This window comes from Alexandromys fortis, unplaced genomic scaffold (genome assembly GCF_014885135.2).
Source record: "Alexandromys fortis isolate MF-2015 unplaced genomic scaffold, M_Fortis_MF-2015_v1.1 scaffold_21, whole genome shotgun sequence".
Lineage (NCBI taxonomy): Eukaryota > Metazoa > Chordata > Mammalia > Rodentia > Cricetidae > Alexandromys > Alexandromys fortis.
In genome coordinates this window covers 6067682-6078481 of record NW_026067905.1, presented here as the reverse complement: position 1 = coordinate 6078481, position 10800 = coordinate 6067682, and the positions used below count along the sequence as shown (strand labels likewise).

The window sequence follows — 10800 nt, the reverse complement described above, 5'->3', positions numbered from 1 at the left end:
TATGCCCAGAAATAATTACACGAAAACTGTAAACATTCTTTTAAACATTGTCTGGCCCGGCTAGGTCCAGTTTTTTATTGGCTAGCTCTTACATATTGTTCTAACCCATTTCTAATATTCTGTGTAGCCCATGAGCTGGCTTACCAGAGAGGATCTTAACCTGCGTCTGTCTGGAGTGGGAGCATCATGGCGACTCCTCTACTAAGCTTCCTTTTCCCAGAATTCTCTTCTGTCTACTCCGCCTACCTAATTTTCTGTCCTATGAGGGCCGAGGCAGTTTCTTTATTATTACAAGACCCACCTCCATCAATGATTCTCCCACTCCAGACAGACGCAGGTTAAGATCTTTCCTGGTAAGCCAGCTCGTGGGCTACACAGATGATTAGAAATGGGTTAGATTAATATGTAAGAGCTAGCCAATAAGAGGCTGGAACTAGCCGGGCAGCCGGGCCAGGCAGTGTTTAAAAGAATACAGCTTCTGTGTAATTATTTCGGGGCATAAGCTAGAGTCATGTGGGCGGCTGGGTGCCGGGGAAGTGGCCCGCTGCCCTTATTTCAACAGCCAAGCGGTAACCACAGGGAACAGAGAGAGGGGCCAGATACGCTTCCGCATCAGGGTAAATAGTCTATGAGGTCACATTCCAGTAGGCAGGTAGTTACTAGGTGTAAATCTTCCCACAGAATCTTGCCTTTTGTCTAAATAAAAGAGTTCTAAACCTAATACAAAATCATATACAATAAGAACAAATATCCTATTGTAACTAGCTTATGTCTTGTATAATAAATAGCTTGGCCAAGACATGAGAGGAAAGTTACTACACTTATTTAGTCTTCAACCCCATTGAAGATCTGAGAAGTGAAATAAGGTTACCTGAGTAATTAGGAAGTACAATCAAATAACTTCCAAAACATACAACAAATCACAGAGACAACTTGCTACCTGGGCAATCACCCAAAGTCACATTAGCAATGCGACTTTGGCTAAGGCCTAGAATAACTGACAGATTATTTTTAAAGGCAAGAAATTTAAAAAAAACTGTTTTATCCTGTCTTGGCAAGATTTGACAGTCCTGCTTATTCATTTCCAGACACTATGTATTTTGTCAGTGGTTGAGGTATGGGCAGTTCCTTGCCCAGAGGCCAGTTTTGCCAAGAAGAAGACAAGCTACAAGAGGAGTGTCTTTGGTGCTCAACATTCTCTAGGGAATAGGTCAGTGTTGCCAGGAGCAATTGTGTCTCACTACCACAGAACTCGAAGTTATTTAAATGCCATTTTCTTGAGCTCTTTGAAAAGGTTGAAGATTATCTATCTATACAGAATATAATCTCTATGTATCTAAAAAACCTGATTAGTCTAACTATAAATGTGACAAACATAGATGACTATTATCTATAATTTTTAATACCTATCTAACTTTAAAACTAAGACAAAAAACAACTGTGCAATAAATGAGGACAGTAACTTCCAAATGTAAACAATGTATAAATATCTTGATCATAGGTAAAAATGTATACTGTAATATGGTAAATATATATATATATTAATATATAAAAATGTTTTAAACAGAGGTAGAAGCATGCAGGCATATATTATTTAACAAAATTCAACTTTGTATCAATATACAAGAATCTATACCAATCTATTATCGTATCATCCAATTTTCCCTCTTTTTTTAAAAAAAAGATCCCTGAGCTTATAAAATTCCTCCCCCAACCCTCAACTGTTTACCCATTATAATCAACCCCTAAATTAGTCCTTTACCACACTGCCTACATATACCTGAATGCCGAGGTTTCTTATTCTTGCCATTCCCAGATGAGGTATTATTCCTAGACATTCCTTGCCTGCAATTCCTTTTCCGATTTCCTAATTTACCACAATTAAAACATTTTTCAGTTTGATATCTCCTCATTGCTTTGGAAATCGCTTTTCCTACCCAAGAGTCATCACCTCAAAATTCATTGTATGCTGAATCCATTCATCCATAGGTGCTGATCTAGACCTTACAGGCCCAATTATCTTTTTGCATATTTTAAGTTTGCATTTTTAAAAGCCAGAGATTTAAGAATTATTAGTCTATCTTTTGGGTCTGTTACTCCTATTTAAAGAGCCTTAATTAATCTTTGCAAAAAGTCAGTATAGGGTTCTCTCTGTCCCTGCCTAACCCTGGTATATGATTTGATCCTTTTTCCTGATTCTTGTATTCTGTCCCAAGCATTCAATGCTGCTTTGTGGCATAGGGACAATACTTCTTTATCATAAAGATCTTGGACCTGTGGATCAGCATACGCTCCTATGCCAAGAATTTATCCTGGGAAGCCTCCACACCTTTTGCTCTTCCTTGCTGTTCCATATGTTTGGATTCTTCCCTGAAATAAATTCCAAACATCAAGGAAGGTCTATCATCTAATATCACTGATGCTAACTGAGAGAAATTATGGGGTATAGCCCTGATATTAGAAGCCCAAGTCCTTATCATTTCCTTAACAAATGCAGAGTGCAAGGCATAAGTAACAACGGCTTGCTTAATTTCTTTTAGATCATTCGTTCTTATTGGCGTCCATATACCTTCTATTGGCCTTTAGAAGTTGATGCTTTGTCAGAGCAAATTACAGGATATAACACTAAAACCCTGGGTAAACCACTTCTGACAGATAGTGGTGACATTTTATCCTGTCCTTGTGCCTTCTTACCTTGTTCACCAGTTCCAAAGTCTTAATGTTTCCCCTCAAAGATAACATCTCCTCCTTGAACTGCTCTTAGATATCATGTAAATTGTCATTCTGGAGGTACATTCTGTCTGCTACCTTATCAAAACTCTGTGATAACTCCTGAATGTTAAATTCAAAGCCTGAACCCTTTCAGGTAACTTCCTAGTACCCTTAGATATGGTGTCAATCTTGCCTATCATGGTATCCACTTGTTCAGATAACCTCTGATTTTCGATTGTATTAATCCTATCAACTAGTGCCATATACTTCCTTAATGATATGATATGGAGAAGAAAACTGAAACCTAATAACCAGTAAGTTGAGGAATCCCCAAAGTCATATAGGCCTCGTGGAATGCCTTCCATCGTGATAGCAAAAAGAGAAACAAAATCTGCCATATTACCTGTTAACCAGCAATTGGTGCTGTTTCCGAGTCATGACTGGAATCAATGCAATGGTGCCTTGACAGGTCCTGTGTTAAAATCTGTCCACAGATTAGATGTAGTCAAATAAATTCCATATGCAGAGCAAAAAAATCACAGAGTCCAGGGACAGGGAAGAGAAACCCAGAAGCCGCAAATCAGGCCGCTATCCCGCGACAAGTAATCATCCAGGACGGGTTGCAGGTTGGTAAACAGTGGCCTTCTGTGCTTTGGCTGCTGCTTAAGGGCTGCAAACACCACTGTGGCAGCACTTTGTTGTGGTGTGGATTTTAAGGGGATTCTGGCCCATTAAGTGGATCAGCAATCCCCCCCCCCCAGAGGCATGCAGTCTAAATCCACGTTGGGGCATCAGGTGATGGGCAGAGAAATTAGGGGCTTAAAAGAAATCTCACACTGACTCAGAATTGAGAGATAGACCATCATTTATTTGGGGGAAAACTTAAAAAACCAGGATTCTCTGTTGAAATAGGAGCGGCAGGGCTGTGTCCCCAGCACCCCGGCCACCTAGCTAGCTTATGCCCGAAATAACAACACACAAACTGTATTCATTTAAACACTGCTTGGCCCATTTCTATCTAGCCTCTTCTAGGCTAATTCTAACATATTAATTTAGCCCATTTCTTATCATCTATGTAGTATCGCTAGGTGTGCTTACCAGGAAGATTCTAGCCTATGTCCATCCTGGGTTGGAGCTTCATCACGTATGCCCAGGAGAGTGAAGCAGGGCCTCTGCTCCAGAGAGCAGAGCTGTCGAGTCTGAGCTCACTTCCTCTTCCTCCCAGCATCCTATTCTGTTTACTCCTCCCACCTATGTTTTAACTTATCAGGGCCAAGGAGTTTCTTTATTGCTTAACCAATGAAATCAACAGATTGATATATGACACTCCCACATCAATTCTCTGCTTGAATGGCAGATGGGATGAGATCCAAACAACAATCCGACTAACCAAGCAGAAACCAGGGGGACCAGAGAGAGAAGCTGGATGTGCTTCTGCATCTGGGTATATAGTCTATGAGGTCAGGCCCCAGTAGGCGGGTAGTTACTAGCTGTAAACCTTCCCACAGCAACTCCACATACCTAAGGTATTTTATCATAGGAGCAAACAGAGACATTTTTTTAATTCCCAGTCATTTGCCACCCTCATTCTAATAAAAAACAGCCGCTTTTCTCATTTCTATTATTGTAAATTAGTTTCCCCTTAAAAAAAATCTTTCACAAAATAAAGTCGTATAATTTGTGCCTGGTCTTCCTTTGTTTAGCACAATAATGAGTCTGAATCATGCCATCATATGAGCAGTAGCTTATTGCTTTTCTTCCTATGATATAGACAGGAGAAACTTCTATGAACATACTATAATTAGTTTTTCCACCCTTCTACTCATGAATATTTTGATTGTTCTTGGATGTCTTTCTTTGTGACCATACTTACTTCTCTTGGGTCAATATCTAGGACTAATCTTGTTGGAATATAAATCTGTTTATATTTATGAGACAGTTTTTTCTCATTGCATGGTATAAGACTTCAATATTCTCTACCATGTTGTGTTTGCTTGTGTCTGCCTCCATATTTCTTCCCCTTTAATGCATGCAGAATTAAACTTTTGACAGCATGTGCACTTCCAAAGAGCAGTGTTAATCATGAACTTGAAGAAAAGTGTTTTACTCAAGCAACTGGCCATAGCAAGCAGGATATGCAGAAGAGGTGCATGCTAGAGAATGACAATCTGACTGCATGCTTTATTTGCAACACACACACACACACACACACACACACACACACACACACACCACTGTTGTTTCTCTTAGTTTCATCCAATTAGACCGAACCAGACATAATCAATTAGAATGTTTTTAAATTCTGGAGAAGACCGAAAATGGATTTGCTCTAGGATCCTGCTTCGTCTTCTGCAGTAACTCATAGTTCTACAGCCTTAAAGCCAACACTTTTAGATTTCAGCCTTCAAACTACTACAGGTGGCAGGGCAGCCTGTTAGTGCTCATATTAATGTTAGGGTGGTCTATCCCTTTGGACACACCTGTAGAAATGCTTGGGAGAATAAACCAAAGTGAATGATGATGATTTTCATATTTCTAATAACTAATGATATGATATACCTTTTAATACACATTTTAGCCAGCCATATATTTTTTGTGATGTTGCTGATCAAATATCTTGCTGATCTTCTGTTTTAATAGTATACTTTTGTATATCAGTAATTGTCATGTGCATTATTTTGCATGTGTGCTCTTTGTCAATCGTAATATTTTCTGTGACTATGGGACATCTTCTGATGAGTACATTGTAATTTTCATAAAAACTAATGATCACTATTATCTTTTTTGTAGTTTTACATATAAAAAAGCTTCTGGATCCTGTCTGTGGCACCTTTGCCTATGCAACATTATGAAGTCCATTTGTGTGTGTTTTTCTAGAAAGAAGTTTTAGAGGATCGTGATCTATTTTGTTTTACTTTCTGTGTGTGGAACAAGGTATTTATTTTCCACACAGATGTTCAGTTCTGCCATTTCCACACTTTATTCAGAGTCTTCCTTTCTCCATTAGATTGTCTTGATGCATTTGTTGAAATCAATAGCCCAAATAATTGTGGCTCATTGTCTGGACTCTGGTCTGTTTCTTTGACCCATTTGTCAACCCTCAAGCTCTTCTATGTTCTCTTGGCTGGTTTCAGTTTGTTATGCCCTTTTGGTGGATATTTTTCCTTTTTGTGGGTCTTATCTTCAGAGTTTACTTCATAAGCCAAATTGGATATCAGTGTCCATACATTAAATAGGAAAAATAAGAATTCCCTTATATGACTATGGTCAAAAATAAAAAATCTAATACATGTTTTAAAAGTGTATTATAGGGGAGAAAACAAGAGCCTTCCCAGCTGTTAAGACTGATCAGAAAAGGAAGACTCACATGCCTGCCTGAGGCTTTCTGCCTTGGGTGGGAAGGAGAAAGCACATTTTCTACCAAGGACAAGTAAATACAAGGTGGAGTGTTGTGAATTATTACTTTATCTATGTAAAGATATGTCACATTTGTTTAATTATGTAAAAGATGCATTGCTGTTTTACCTTGTCTGCCTAAGGAACCTGAATGGAACAGCCAATAACAAGGCAGTAGATTGGTAGGTGGGGCTGGCCGGCAGAGAGAATAATAGGAGTAATCTAGGCTCAGGCAAACAGAGAATGAGTGAGAAAGAGAAGGAAACATGAAGCTGCCAGCCTGCAGGCATGGAGTCAAACATATAGAAAGAAAGAAAGGCAAAAAATTGTGGTAGAAGCCAGCTTGTTCGTTCCTGGCTGTCCAGACTCAAAGTAACCACACAGAAACTATTAATTAAATAACTGCTTGGCCTATTAGCTCTAGTATCTTATTGGATATCTCTTCTTCTTAAATTAACCCATTTATATTATTTTATATTTACTGTGAGGCTCACAGCCTACTGGCAAAGTTCCAAGGTGTCTGTCTCTGGCGGTGGCTACATGGCATTTCCTGACATTACCTTCTTTCTCCCAGCATTCAGTTATTTTTCCCCATTTAGCTCTGTTCTGTCCTGCTATAGACTCAAAGCAGTTTCTTTACTCATTAGCCAATAAAAGCAACACATATACAGAAGAACTTCCCACATCAAAAATTCCCTGAGGCAAAGCATAGATGAACAGAAGCAGCTTAAATTAAGTTATAAGTGCTAGCAAGAAACAAGCCTAAGCTAAGGTTGAGCATTCATAATAATAAGTCTCTGTGCCATGACTGGGAAGCTGGTTGGTGGTCCAAAACAAAGCCTGTCATAGTGGGGGTATGGATGAGAAAGACAGGATGGTTCATGTCCTGTGGAGAGAGGTAGATCTGTAGAGGTCAAGGTGATGAGGAACAGGTTGAGGTGGGTGGCCTGTTTGCCACCTGAGGCCATGGTAATATCTGGGCCTGGGCTGCTGCCAAGGGCCATGTCTATGTCTGTGGCCCTGCTGCAGAGCAAGGTCTGTGTAGAAGGAGCGGCGGGCTGCGTTCCCTCCACCTGGCTCCCGGCCACAGGCTTGCTTTACCCAAAATAATTACATGGAAACTGTATTCTTATAAACACTGCCTGGCCCATTATATCTAGCCTCTTCTTGGCTAACTCTCACATCTTGACTAACCCATATCTAATAATCTGTGTAGCACCATGAGGTGGTAGCTTACCAGGAAGATTCTAGCTTACGTCCATCTTGGGCTGGAGCTTCATCATGTCTGCCCTGGAGAGGAGCAGCATGGTGTCTGGCTACCTTCCCTTCTTCCCAGCATTCTGTTCTGTCTATTCCACCCACCTAATTTTCTGACCTATCAGACCAAGCAGTTTTCTTTATTGATTAACCAATGAAACAACAGATTGACAAATGACCTTCCCACATCAGGTCTGTGTTGTTGATGCCCATGGCTTCTGTTACCACCAAAGGCCTAGAGGATAGGGCTACACAGAGTTGTTTCTGGCTCTCACTAACTGTAGCACTTGAGAGACCAGGTCCCTCCCCCTTGCTGCTTACTGCACAGGGTTATCTAGCCAAGTCAGTGCTAGAGAGCCCACCCTGGTATTGAGGATAAGCAAGAGCTGACTGGTTGACCAACCCAGCAACCATGCAGGCCCAAAACCAGGACTATGAATTGGCCCACACCATCATCCATACTATCTATAATCTTCTGGAACACTTGACAGGGCCTGTCTGCAGACCCAAAGCTACAGGATCTCCATGGCACAGACAACGATAGGATATTCAAGAGGTGTCTCAGTGAGGGCTCAGTATCGATAGTATAGCAGAAACCAGAGTCCTAGCACAAGACCATGACTCATTGCAATGAACACTTGCAAATAAAGATGTTAGGGCTAACGGGTATACTGTATGACTTACTGTGTCACACTATAGCTTCCATGATGAGATTTTTCTTTTTCTTTTAAATTTTATTTTATTTTCTTGGCAGTGGGGGTGAGGTTGCAAGGGCAGATATGAAGGGACAGGGACATCAATAGGATCTAGATGCATGGTGTGAAATCCGCAAAGTATCAATAAAAAGTTAAATTTAAAAAATATAGGCTGGGGCATGGATATGGTATGGTAGAACAATACCTTGCTTGCACGAGGCCCTGGGCTAGATCCTCAAGGCTGCCAATAGCAGTTCATTGTAATCCTATAACAACATTTGCACATTTGGAATACCGCTTACATTAACTTCACATTTTTGCTTTCCTTGAGCTTAAGGCATGCTTGTTTATTCAAATCTCTAAGTGGATATTCTTAAGTAGTGGGGTGTAAGTTGGCGGAGATTCTTGCTGACTTAAGGAAAAACAAAGATCCAAGGCAATTGAAAAGTGTAATATAAACCCGTTTTCCACGCATTTGCAGGAGGCCCAGTCTTGCATTGTTGGCAAGCCCGTCTCTTGTTTCCCCCGTTGTGTGCAAAAAAAGTTGGGAGTGCTAGGAGCCTTGTGCTTTGTCCTGGTAGCTCTACCTCTGTCTTTTCCTGCTAGGGATTTTTCTTTTCATTACAGCAGTTTATGTTTTGCAGAATGATCTTTGCTCGCTCCACCTCCAAAAAAAGGGCTTTTGAAACTGTTGTAATATTTACTGCAGGACTATTTGCCTTGAAGTTTGGAGCGAGTTTTTTTTTTTTTTTTTTTTTGAAAGGTTTATCCTAATATTAAAAGAGTGGTAAGGGAAAAGGTTGAAAAGCAGGATCTTTTTTTTTTTTTCACTCGAACTCAGACAAGTGAAACAACAATCCTTCTCTTTAATCATATGAGAGCACACCAGGAATGCAAGAGGCACCCAAAGCTGTGCTTGCTCCTTACCTAGGCCCCAGGCATCAGCTAAACACAGGATAAAAGCCTGGTGTCTCTGCTATGTTTTTGTGCCTGTCCCCTTTTCTCTGGGATGCCTGCTTGTCTTGGCAGATCAGGACATTATTCTCTCAAGTAGTAGCTGCCTAGCCTGCCTCATCCTCCTGTAAGCCTGAAAGCACAGAGATCAGACATTGTTCTAAGTATGCCGCTGCCTTGATTCCAGCACAGAGGACCCTCTATCCAGATACTGCATTATTCCCGAGAGAAAGTCTGCATCCTGTAGCAGAAGCAATCACTTCCTGTAAACTACCTGGCCCACTCAAGTGATAAGAAAACCATCTTCTGATCACCTTGTGGGACCAGATCTGAGCAGGACCAACTTAAGCAAGACCACACTTTGACCAGGACTGCTACGTTATGTATACCTCTCCCTTGCCCCATTTCTTCTTCCACTTAAACCTACAGCTCATGCCCTGGACATAGACTTAGGGTTCCTACAGCCCTTTATCTGCTCCTCTTCTTAGAGTGGCCACACTGTGTGAATCTCAATGTTCTTAACCAGCCTGCTGGGGCCTGCTGGCCAAAGCCATGGTTTTCTACCTTACTGTAGTTACAGGAACATGAGTACAAAGTATCCGTTCTTTCATGCCTTTACTGTCTCATTTCTACTTCATGCTCAGTTATTAACCCTTTGTTCAGATCTTTTATTCCAAAGTTCAATGGCAGCTTAATTTTTGGGGGCCTTTTCTGTAGTATAAACTTCCTTTAGTTATAAATTTTATCCTCAAACCAAATGTGCTGGATTCACTTAATAAATTTTTACTGAATTTGTCTATTCCGAGAAAATGCTCATATTACACCAGAGCAACACACGTATGTGTGGTCTTTCTGCTATGTACATACATACAATCGTATATACCAGACAGCCCATATTTGCTAAGGCATTATAATACAAGCCCTACATTTGTTGCTTAATTAGCTGATAGCTTGGACACATTTCAATTAGATCATTAGATGAATCTGGTTGCTTTTCCTTTATAAAAGCATGGATTTGACCCTTTACTGGCTTTCTGAATATAAGATTATGAAGTCAAGAACTCTCCCGTACACTTCCTCCTCTATGATCTTATCTGCAGGATGTGTGCCATCTTCCTTGGCATAAATGAGGTTCTCTTTACGTCCCGGAGTACTCACGTTTCACAGGGGAATTCAAGACGGCTGCATCTCCTCTCAAGTTCTTTCCCGTTGTAGTCGGTGTTCCAGCCGGGTTCCAGAGAGGAAGAGCTAACTAAAGCCAAGTTTTCAAGTTTTCAAGTGAACTGAAAAGTGAAACCGAACAGTCTTTTCTGATGGTCTCTGAAGAAACCATTGTCAGGCCCAACTACAGAAAGCAAGGTACCTCTGATTTCTTTTTGGTTTAAGAAGGGGGTAGAACATAGAATTGTCTATTAAACCTTTAAAATAAAAAAAGAGAGCAAGTCTTGGTGGTGCAAATCTCAGTACTCAGGGACTGAGGCAGGAATGGTCACAAGTTTGAGTTTAGCCTTAGTGTATACAGCAAGTTCCAGACTGGGCTAAGTAGCAAAATCCTCCCTAAAACAAACAAAACCAAACTGAAGAGGCAAACAGACAAAAGTCGACCAGAAATTAAGTGGTACATACTGAAGAAGGAGAAAAATGAAAATGAGGAGGAGGAGGAGGAGAAATAAAAAAAAGGGGGGGGAGATTCCCAGAGCAGTGTGGGGTACAGGTGTGAAATGGTGTATATCCGTCAGTGAAATTGTATAGACGGGAACATACAACACTTGGAACTTGTCAGAGA

General features: G+C 40.6%; 1 long non-coding RNA gene across 2 annotated transcripts in view; it reads right to left on the bottom strand.

Moving 5' to 3' along the window:
- The window catches only part of LOC126497290 (uncharacterized), a 23457-nt gene extending 13085 nt beyond the window's left edge, over nucleotides 1-10372 (bottom strand). Inside the window, exons 1-2 of one of the 2 annotated variants that reach the window (XR_007590557.1) lie at nucleotides 10173-10372; nucleotides 3116-3196 (exon numbers count right to left, since the gene is read on the bottom strand). This is a non-coding gene — a long non-coding RNA (uncharacterized lncRNA). Of the gene's footprint in view, nucleotides 1-3115; nucleotides 3197-7345; nucleotides 7547-10172 lie in introns of those variants that run through there. The other variant, XR_007590556.1, reaches the window with a different exon arrangement.
- Nucleotides 10373-10800: the final 428 nt, after the last annotated feature.